The 11,107-nt window shown below is 50.3% G+C and overlaps 1 pseudogene; it reads left to right on the forward strand.

Annotated features, from left to right (window-relative positions):
- The first annotated feature begins 4,975 nt into the window (after positions 1–4,975).
- LOC109762131 (uncharacterized) lies at positions 4,976–7,161 on the forward strand (annotated as a pseudogene).
- Positions 7,162–11,107: the final 3,946 nt, after the last annotated feature.

Consider the following 11,107-nt stretch of genomic DNA (forward strand, 5'->3'; position numbering starts at 1 on the left):
GCAGTCCGAAGTCCTCGCCTCGTCCCCCGTTGTAGCCATTGAGATGCCCCGATAGAGCGGCATCAATCCGACCATGGACAACCAGTGAGGGTTGGAGAGGCCGGAGGTCGAGGGGAGAGCATGTGCCCATCGAGGCATGTCAAGACCTAGCGAGCCCAAGGGGAGTCAAGCAGGGTGTGCAGATGGTGCAACATCTTCATCCGTAGATAGTTGTTTCAGCACTTAGACCGAACACCAAGCCCTCCTTCGTGTTTGGAGCGACACATCTTGTCCCAGGAAATGAAGCATCGAGCCCAGAGGCCTTGTTGGCCATGGCCCATAAGAAGAAGCGACGGAGAGCGTGATGGCCCAGACCACCAATGGTGGAAACTCCATAGCTACGATGGCATATATGGGTAGGGCGACCAAAACAACATTTAGCATGATGAGGCAGCCATCGAAGGACAACAATTGCGTGCCCCACCTCGAGAGGTAGCGCTCAACCTTACGACGAGTGGTAGGAAGTCTTCAAATTCCAGTTTCTAGGAGAAAAGCGGCAACCCCAAGTACACACGGGGAAAGACTCCACGCGACAGCCGAGAACAACACTCATGGACTGGAGATCATCTTCCAGGACATTCCTGGGGTGACCGTGCTCTTGTGGAAGTTAATCACAGTCGGCGAGGATCCGCTTCAAGTGCTCCACAACCCCGAGGTCCACATGCACTATTATGAGGGTGCCATCAGCATGACGGACTAAGTGAGGTCCACATGCACGATTATGAGGGTGCCATCAGCATATTGACGAACTGAGTGCGGTATTCCATCAACCATAGGGTGAGAGAGGACGTCGTCCTGCTTGATCGTTTGTTCGGGGACATTGGCGACCAGTAGGAAGATGTGTGGCCTCCCCTGCCATAGGCCCCCACTTGCACTGAATCCACCAGCCAGGCACCCTGTTGAGGATGGCCGCAAACATGGAGGACTGGAAGATGGAATCCATCGAGTCGTACCATCGGTCTCGAAACCCACAGACCTCTCCATGATCTATCACAGGCTATGCCAATCGACGGAGTCCATTGCCTTCACAAAGTCCAGCTTGAGAACTAGCGTTGGGGCATTCCTTTTGGGGTAACACTAAAACCCTCGACGGCGTAGATGAAGGTCTTGAAGAAGCTTCTTCCGGCGATGAACTCCAGTTGGCCGACGTCGATGATAGAGTTGATTTGGTAGGGAAGAAATAAAACTCCACAAATGGCCTTTGCTCTTTGTTTCTGTCGTGTTTCCTTATATAGACAATGACAAATTTACCTAAACAGACAGTTACCTAGACAACAAGAAGATTTTATGTTTTCTGTGTGCCAACACCATGTAAGCGACTATTTAGTATTTACAGTGCCTTGCACCACCACTGTCCACTCCTTAATTTCGAAGATAGTGAACCATTCGACCTTACAAAGGAATAATATATCCAAATACAATACTTATACTGCAAAGATCAAAATATCATCATAGTAATTAACTAGTTATATATAGGCATTAACGTTCATAAAGGTAAGTTTCTAGATTTCTGAAGATAGTCGAATCATCCTTTGGCTTCCCATGGCCATGGGAGACGACATTGGATTCTATGTCATCGTTTCGTGAATTTTGAATATCACAAAGTAGTAAAGGACACCAAAAAATCCCCAAAGGATGTATCTACTGATGAAATCGCCAAATCTTTTGTTTCTCTGATGCGTGCACCTGCAAATGACAACAACAGAAAAACTGCTAAACAAGTAAACAATATAAAAAGAAGAGCATATTCATGCATATGTTTCAGATTATACCAATTGGGGTCATGAGGCCTAGGCTCCACTTGGCAGCAAGCTGCTCGACCAGCCGAAGAGTTTGGATGCTTTCCCGGGAGAAAGCTGGGAACTCTTGTTTCCTTCTTAGCTCCAGGAGCACATCGAACAACTCTTCCTTTGTGTTATCGAATTGTATTGTAAGCGCGAGGTGCTGGCAAACAGGAGCTGTGTTCATATTAGTATGATTTCCTTTACAGAGGTGATGTTATCAACATACCATTGTCGGACCTGCTTCTCTGACAATAACTTGAGAACCATGGTCACTTCATCAAGGGTTAAAGATCCATGAAATGGACTCTCCTGGATGCTCCTGAAGATCCTCAGAGCTTCATCATGGACTTCCTTGGCAGCCTGCTTCTCAGCAATCATCCGAGCGGCTGTTGGCTCGGAAATACCCAGCAGCACAAATTGGAAGTAAGGTTAGAGTGGAACAAAGGTGGACAAGCAAAGCGAACGTGATGAATCCATATCGGTATTCCTTCACGGAATTGTATGGCATACTATGAGTATGAGATAACTGATCATGGTATGAATAATACATGAAAACAAACCTTGTCAAAGTTCAGAGCACGCGTCATGCCGGAAGAAAATTGCCATGTTGCATATATCTTTGGTAAAGAGATGAATCTATCTATCCCCAGAAACTATATATGTTCATATGTGAACTTTGTTGACCGAGATGCATAAAGGCAACTCGTCCTCCTCCTGTCATAATGTTGAGGTTAGTCGGTCGCCGGATCTGTAGAGCAGGTCGTTTTGTTTGGCTGGGCCATCAGGCTTCGTTGGGTTGGATGGGTCAGAAAAGTACAGGCATCGGTCAGGATGGATCAATCATGCCCTGAGGAAACCGATCGTCGGTCTTAATATTTTGGGGGCCTTGGCGAAACTAAGAGCAACTCCGACGAGGCGACCCATTTCGTCCGCCCATGTCTGTTTCGATCTGCATGGACAAAAACGACTGCCCAACCCAGTGACCCATTTCCATTTTGCGTTCGCTTTGTGTCCGCGCGGACCCATTTCCGTCTCAAATTTGGGTCATATTTGGGTCGGCGGCGGACACAAAGCGGATGTTTTCTCTGCTCTCCTCGCCCGCTTCTGCCCATTGCATGTGCTGCTTGGCCCACCTGTCATCCAACCACCCACCCATCTCTCTTCTCCTTTGCTCTCTCTCTTCTCCCACCCACCCGCCCACCCTGCTCCAGACCACCAAAAACGCTGCGGGACACGAAGCAGCCGCCGGGGCAACCCCCGTTGTGCTAGCCGACGGGAAGCGCCGGATCCGGTACCAGCGAGCGCCGCGGCCTCCTCCTTGGTGAGCTCCTCGCTGATGTGCAGCCTCCTCTTTCGCTACAACTCGCCGGTGAACAGAGCTCCCGCGTGCAGCGACGAGCGCACGTATAGGTCATGCCATGCGTGCGTGTACATGCACAAGTAGAGCTACGCCCAAGGCTGATTCGTTCTGGTCCAGCAAGCCATGCGTGCATGTACATGTGTGCGTGTACGTGCACATGCCCTCTGGCTACGCAGGCATATGCGGCGAGCTGCGTCAGCGGCGTGGCGCGGGAGATCGCGACTGCGGGGAGGCGAGCGGGCGCGGCGAGCTGCGGCACGGGCGCCGCGACCGGGGCGGTGAGCTGCAGCTGCGGCGTGGCGCGGGAGCTCACGATGGTGGAGCGGCGAGCGGGGGGCCGAGCTGCGACACGGGCGCGGCGAGCTCGGGGTGGGCGGAGCGAGCTATGGCACGGGGCAAGCAGCGGGGCAGCGAGCGGGCACGAGGGCGGGGCGAGCTGTTGGACTACGAGCACACCTACGCGCAGGGGCCGGGCGAGGCGGCACGGGGGCCCGGGGCCGCGGTGCGGAGCTCGCCCACCAGGTGTACAACTGAATGCCAACACGGACATGTCTAAAATGTGCCTGGCCTCGTTGGGCGCACAGGCCGACCAATTCGGAAAAGCGGACACGGACGGGCAGACGGACGACCTAAACGGACAAAAAGCGGACAAAATCGATGTTTGTTTATGTCGGCCTGTTGGAGTTGCTCTAATGCTCTAGGCCCCTAAATTTTTTTCTTCTAACATTCGTCAATTTAAAGTTACTTATGATCCCCCCCCCCTCGGTTTTGTTAGGAAATTACAGCAAGAGTAAATATCTTCAAAAGAGGCGCACATGCTAGCGCACTCTTCATAGAAAGATGAGGTTGCTCACCGTATGTGGCGGATAGCAACACTCGGTGTCCTTTGTATCCCATATATAGTTTACTTAAATAAATAGGTATGATTCTAAAGAAAATATTATGACAGTCTCATCCAACAATTTAAACTAAGATGATACAAAAACAGAAGCATGAATATGCACGTCAATTTTATTAAGTACTCTTACTAGATACTATAATTTTACCGAGTTATCACCAAAATCTTGGTGTTGCTTTCCTGCATGAATTTATAATTTGATAAGAGAGAAAGAGAAACGAAAACCTAAGTGTACGCATTCATACACGCCCGAAGCTCTTGAGAAAGATCGTTAGGCCCTTCACCCTGGACTCCTATAATACTCGTAATAGTATTCAGAGTTGGATTTGCCATGAAGCAAAATTACCAGGAAACTAAGAACTGAAAAAATTATCAACATATAGTCTGAAACAAAAGGGTGGGTCGATCTCCTCTGGCCTCCAAACTGTGCGACAGCGTTGAAGAATCAATCCCGGAGAGGTAGGACTTGGGTCGATGAGGAACAACCTGGACGAGGCCGAGTCGGCTTACGACTGATGGGATGGCCGGATGTGAGTGACTGAGTGGCCGCCGGCCGGGCCGGCCGGCCAAGGCAGGCGCGCAACACCAGCAAAGGCGGCAAGCCGGAAACGGCGGCATTATGGCACACGGCGGAGACAAGAATCGCAAGCGATGTGTGCCAGCGGCAAGAGCGACGAAACGATCGCGTGTGGTCTGCGGCCGTGCGACGCACGTTTTCCTATCCCTAGCAATCAACACTTTGGGCCTAGCCCATCTCGATCACTCCTTTCTTTTTTTCCGGCCGGGGCCCCGAAAAGGAGCGTGATAGTATCGTGCCTGGGAAACCGATCGTGGCTTAGATAGGGAGAGAGAAAAGATAGGAGAAAAGAGAAGAGACAGATAAGCCCTATTACGATGGCGATGTCAACCGCGACCCAGATGATGCGCCTTCACGCGCGCCGCTCGTCCGCCTTCTGCCTCCTCCGCTCCAGCCGCCCGGACCCCAACCTGCCGCTGCTGCCGCAGCTGCAGGGCCTAGGGTCCAGCTGCCGCTGGTACAGGGGAGCCACCGCGGCGGTCGGCCCACCGTCGACCCCTGTGAACCTGGGCGTGAGCATCGTGCCGGAGAGGAAGGTGTTCGTGGTGGAGCGCTTAGGCATGTACCACAAGACTCTCTCCTCGGGGATTCACTTCCTCGTGCCCGGCGTCGACCGCATCGCCTACGTCCACTCGCTCAAGGAGGAGGTCATCCAAATCCCGGGCAACACTGCCACCACAAAGGATGACGCCTTGATCCAGATCGGAGGAGTGCTCCACGTCAAGGTCATCTCTAACCCCTAAACCCTAGGAAGCTTGCTTAGCTTACAAACTGAATCGATTCAAATTGAATTGCACAGATTGCCGATCCCTTCCTTGCCGATCCCTTCCTTGCTTCCACCACAAATTGAATCGTCATAGAGAACCCCATCTATGCAGTGACCCATCTTGCGGAGTTTGTTGCAAGGAGTGAAATTTGCAAGATTACCCTTGACAAGACTTTTAAGGAAAGAGACACGCTCAACCACAACATCATGGTACCTACTACTATCACACCTCTCTCGTAAATGTCATGGTCCTACAACTCATCTAATTTTTTTTTGTTTTATTTCTCTATCTGCAGAAGTCAATCAATTACGCGTCGTGTGAATGGGGTGTCAAATGTCTCAAATACGACATATGTATGGTTTTCTAGTTCACCCTGAGAATGGGGTGTCAAATGTCTTAATGCGACTACCGCAAAAAAAGAAGTCTTAATGCGACATATGTGTTCCATTACTAATAGCTACAAACTGTCCACTTTTAGGCATTACTCCTTCAGAGGAAGTGAAGAAAGCCATGGAGATGCAACTTGAAGCAGAATGCAGGAAACGTGCTCAGATCATCGACTCAGAATGTAATATCGGCACTTTAGCGTTTATTAATTTGATTGAAACCGCACTTCAGTTTAAGACCTTTTGTTTCGTATGTGAAAAGTATGTGTGCGGCTTCACAAGTGCGCTGGTTCAGCCAGCATAATAATGCTAGATGTAACTTGCAAATTAGTACGTCTTGCTACTTGGCTGGGTTGCCAAGTTTTTTGATTGAGCTCATATATATGGTATTAGACTTCATTACACCTAACTTGGATGTCCAGATTTAACTTCTTGTTTCTTTTCTTCTGTCAGGTGCTATTATGGAAAGGGTGAACAAAGCAAAGGGTACGTGACATCTGTTTGGCTCTGTTTTATCATCTTGCTCTGAACATTGCGAAATATCTTGCCTCCTCAGCTTGTGAAAATAGTACACTTATTGTACTGCTACATGCATAATATGAGGAAATCCTGTTCTTCTGCCTTATGATATACTGTATTCTAAGTTTCTAACATTAGTTAATGTCATTGCGTAACCATACATGTAGCATTATCTCTTTTTATTATGGTGACAGCACTATGAATTTCACTTGGAATCATGCTATCCTACTATTAAAATGTCAAAGACTTGGGATGTTTATTTTTGTGTTATTGCATGTCCTGTGTTTTCTAGAAACTGTTCTTAGGATTAGAAACAATGGATAATACTCTCCCTCGGTATGGTCAAATCCGTCCTCTGTGCGATCCCCATGCACCAGCTCCTGGTATTCGCACCAGCCAAAAAAAAATCATCAAGCAGCTCGATCGAGAGGATTGAGAGGGGATTCATGTGGGTTGTGCGTGAGGCTGCCAATGGCAGCAACTGCCATGCTAATTGGTGCCATACTTGCCGTCCAATTGAGCTTGGAGGCCTCGGCATCCCCGAACTGGAGCACACCGGGCTGGCCTATGCTTGTTGGGCGTTCACAACATCCATGGCATGATGGGCATTCACGAGATCGGACAGTACATCCAGCTCTGGCACGCTGTCAGGCACACCACCCTGACCACAAAACCCGACCGCCTCCTGTGGAAGTTGACTTCGAGCGGATTTTACTCTGTGAAATCCTGCTATCAGGTTACCTTCCAGGGTTCGACCCACAACAGCTCCTGGAAGTTCATTTGGAAGAACTGGGTGCCCCCTCATGTGTGTATCTTCCACTGGCTCACTGATCAGGATCGGTATTGGACCGCCGACTGCCTCGCGCGCCACGGCCTCCAGCACCACACTTCGTACCTTCTCTGCTGCTAGAGCCCCAAGACGATGCACCACCTACTGCTCTACTGCCCGTTTTCCAGACAGGTTTGGCACGAGATACTCACATGGTTCCGCATGTCTTGCACGCCGCCGGACCATGATGCTTCCCTTCTGAACTGGTGGCAAGCTTCTAAACAGCGCACCCCGAAACCCATACGCAAAGGCCTCACCTCCATTGCCTTGCTCACCCCATGGATGATCTGGAAACTCTGTGATGACTATGTCTTCGAGGGCGCCCAACCTTCAGTCAGTAACCTTATTGCGAAGATAAAGGACGAGGCGGCGCTTTGGGCTAGAGCTGGCGCTTCCAGGATTCGTGACAGTCTGCCCCAGACCTGGGATGTACATTAATTTTCCTACATTTTTCATTACATGTACCTCTTAGGAGGATTGTAACTTGAATCCTGCCTTTTCAATGGAAAGATACGCAGAAGTCTCTTTGCGTTTTCTCGAAAATAATAATAATAATGCCTCATGCATTTGTTCTGAATATCTCTCTGTTTTGGATGTATTTTTCCTCATTTGAGGAGATTGAATCTGAAGCAGTTATACATAAGGGAACTTAAATTATGTCTCGCAGATCGCTCACTCAACAGTCAACACGCAAGTTTTGGAGACATACATCTTATGGTTATGAATTTCAGGAAAATCAAGTATTTGTCAACCCCGCATTTTAGCAGAAATATTCAGTTCTACTGTTCGTAGAATTACTTGAAGAACTATTCTGATTATAGTGCCCCGCATCAAGTGGTTGTCCCTCTTTTCGTTATTGCTTCCATGGTCAGGTGACCCCGTGTGCGGCGATTTCCTATCATCATGTGATGTGTTGTCGATGAGAAGGCCGGTGGCGGAAAAGGGCACGGCACAAAACAGAGTTATTTACCCAAAACCACCATACTTGGGGCTAGGGTAACCATTTGGTACCACATTGAAGGCAGATCACAAAAAACCACCGGAAATGTGCCTAATGCGTATCGCGGAGCACTGATAGTCGGATAACCTCGTGAAAACAGTCAAACTGACTGGTTGGGCCCACCTGTAAGGCTGACGTGGATTGCCTATGTGGAAATTTTGCTGAGTTGGACCTAGGTCCCACCTGTCATTGACTTTAAGTGTTTTTTTTTCACATTTTCTTTTTTATTTCTCTCTCTTTTTCTCTATGGGCATTTGACCGAACAGGTTGCGGACGAGCACTGGACACGGACATCACCGGCGTCGCCACCACAGAGGACATGTGCAGCGGTAATGCCTGGCCAGCACCACTCCTGGCTGCCGCCGGCGAGCTCCTCCGGGAGACCAGCTCGCTTCCGCTGGCCGCGTCGTGGAAGTGTGGCTGCTCGTCCTCCGGTGGACGCGGACATGGCTAGGGCGGGATCTCGCCCGAGCTCAGCGCACGGCCCCGCCTCCTTGCTTCCACTCCCGAACGCCGCTGCTGCTGCGGAGCTCCACGCCGCCAACACCGACCGCCGCCGGCGGCACGGAATGAAGGGACGAGGCAGAGACACAGCAAGCGGGAGCAGCGCCGGCAGCAGGACATGCGAGCTTGCTCCGCGCTCGCATCGCGCTCTCCCTGCCGCACGACCCTGCCTCCTCGCTCCCACTCCTGAGCGCCGCCGCCGCCGCGGAGCTCCACGCCACCAACACCGACCGCCGTCACCGTTCAGTGATCGGAGCGCCGGCGGCACGCGCCTGCCATACTATTCCTCTTCTGGCCAAGGGGGTGAGGCGGACGAGCACCACTCCACAGCCAGAGTGGCCTGCTTTTTTCAGTTATGGGAGCGCGGTGGCCTGTACCGCTCCAGGCTGCCGCCGGCGAGCACCTCTCCACCGGAGCTCCCGTCCTCTGCTTGACCGATTGAAGAGATGGGGAGGAAGAAGACAATGGATGGATGACAGGTGGGGCCTAGGTCCAACTCAGCAAAATTCCCACATAGGCATTCCACGTCAGCCTTACAGGTGGGCCCAACCAGTCAGTTTGACTGTTTTCGCGAGGTTATCCGACTATCAGTGCTCCGCGTTACGCATTAGGCACATTTTCGGTGGTTTTTTGTGCTCTGCCTTCAATGTGGTACCAAGTGGTTACCCTAGCCACAAGTGTGGTGGTTTTGGGTAAATAACTCCACAAAACACGTTGGCGAGGATGCGGCGGCGGGGTGGCTTGGACGACGAATGTGTATGCCCTCCAAACCACCGGCTGTTGTTGCGGACCCTTCTCGGCAAGAAGGCATGAAGATGCCGTCGCACGCCCTATAATAAAACCAACCAATGGCAAAACACAAATTAGGTTAGTAATGTAACTCTATGCTAGCAATCACATATGGCTTAGATGCCGAACTAGCTGTCCGGGTCAGAAGTGAGCTAACGATCCTCACAAAAAAAAAAAAAAAAAAAAAAACTAACAAGGGGCAGATACATGATGCTTGTACATAATATCGCGAAACTGCACGCACCGGCGGCGAGCGAGGTTGGCTTGGCCTGAAGAGGAGATAGAGCCAGAAGCATGCATGGGAGGAAGAGGCCTCCGGAGGATGCAGAGGCGGAGCAGCAGCCGCGTCGCCATTGCCATGGGGACGTTGTTGACTCGTTACGTACGTGCGTGCCGGCCTTTCATTTCGACGGAGATCGTTGCGTACTTAGTTAGCTTGGAGTCGTATAGATACTTAGTTAGCTTGGAGTCGTACTCTTTGTCGAAAAAAAAGGCTTGGAGTCGTACTTAGTTGTTCTGGTCAAGCAGTAAACCGGGAGAAGAGTTCCATATTTTTTAGTGGAAATACACCGCAACCACGTCGCCTGGCCCTGAAGAACACTTTGGGCATTGCTGTGGAAGCGTTCTCTGAACGCTATCTTGGGCTACCGACGGCGGTTGGCAGGATCACAAGTGGCACGTTTGACCACATTGGTGAATGGAGCAGAAGCAAAATGGGCGGATGGTCAGGAAGAAACCTTGCATGTGCAGCAAGGGAAGTGCTATTAAAGTCTAACATCCAGGCCATCCCAACCTTCAGCATGAGCTGTTTTCTTTTGACAAAGAAGATCTGCAAGGGTTTAACATCAAGTATGGCAAAATATTGGCGGGGAAGCTCTCTCGACAAACGATCTTTGCATTGGCTATCGTGGGAGAGGCTTACTGTACCTAAGATCAAGGGGGGGATGGGTTTCAGAGACTTCCAATGTTTTAACGTAGCCATGTTGGGGAAACATGGATGGCGCTTACTCACTCATCCTACCTCCCTGTGCGCATGAGTCCTCAAGGGGAAATATTTCCCACACACTGATTTCCTTCATGCTACGGCTCCCGCTCGGTCTTCTGCTACATAGCGGGTGATAGTAGCAAGCAAGGAAGCTCTACATATGGGTTTGCTCCACCGAGTTGGAGATGGCACATCAATATCAACATGGACAGATCCATGGATCCCATGTACCAGTTCCATGAAACCAAGGGGGCGCATTGGTTCTGCCCAGTTGGACAAGATCTCGGACCTCATTGACGACTATACTGGAAGTTGGAATGTGGATCTTATTCGACAAAATTTTCTGCAGCCGGACGTGGAGGCAATTCTTAACATTCCCTTAAACCCAGCTGGCGGAGAAGACATTTTAGCATGGTCTTTGGAAAAGTCTGGCAACTATACTGTAAAGTCTGCGTATCGTTCTCTCGTGACTCGCAATGAGCTCGGCTCTCTAGAGGAAGGGGCGAATACAAAAACTTCATCGTCAAACAAACAATTGTGGTCATCTCTTTGGAAACTCCATGTAATTCCAAAGGTTCGAGTGTTCTGGTGGAGAGTACTTCGCGGTATTTTACCAGATTCAGTAACACTCAACTATAGGCATATCAAGCCCATTGGCAGGTGTGATATT

Source organism: Aegilops tauschii, chromosome 1 (assembly GCF_002575655.3).
Source record: "Aegilops tauschii subsp. strangulata cultivar AL8/78 chromosome 1, Aet v6.0, whole genome shotgun sequence".
Classification (NCBI taxonomy): domain Eukaryota; kingdom Viridiplantae; phylum Streptophyta; class Magnoliopsida; order Poales; family Poaceae; genus Aegilops; species Aegilops tauschii.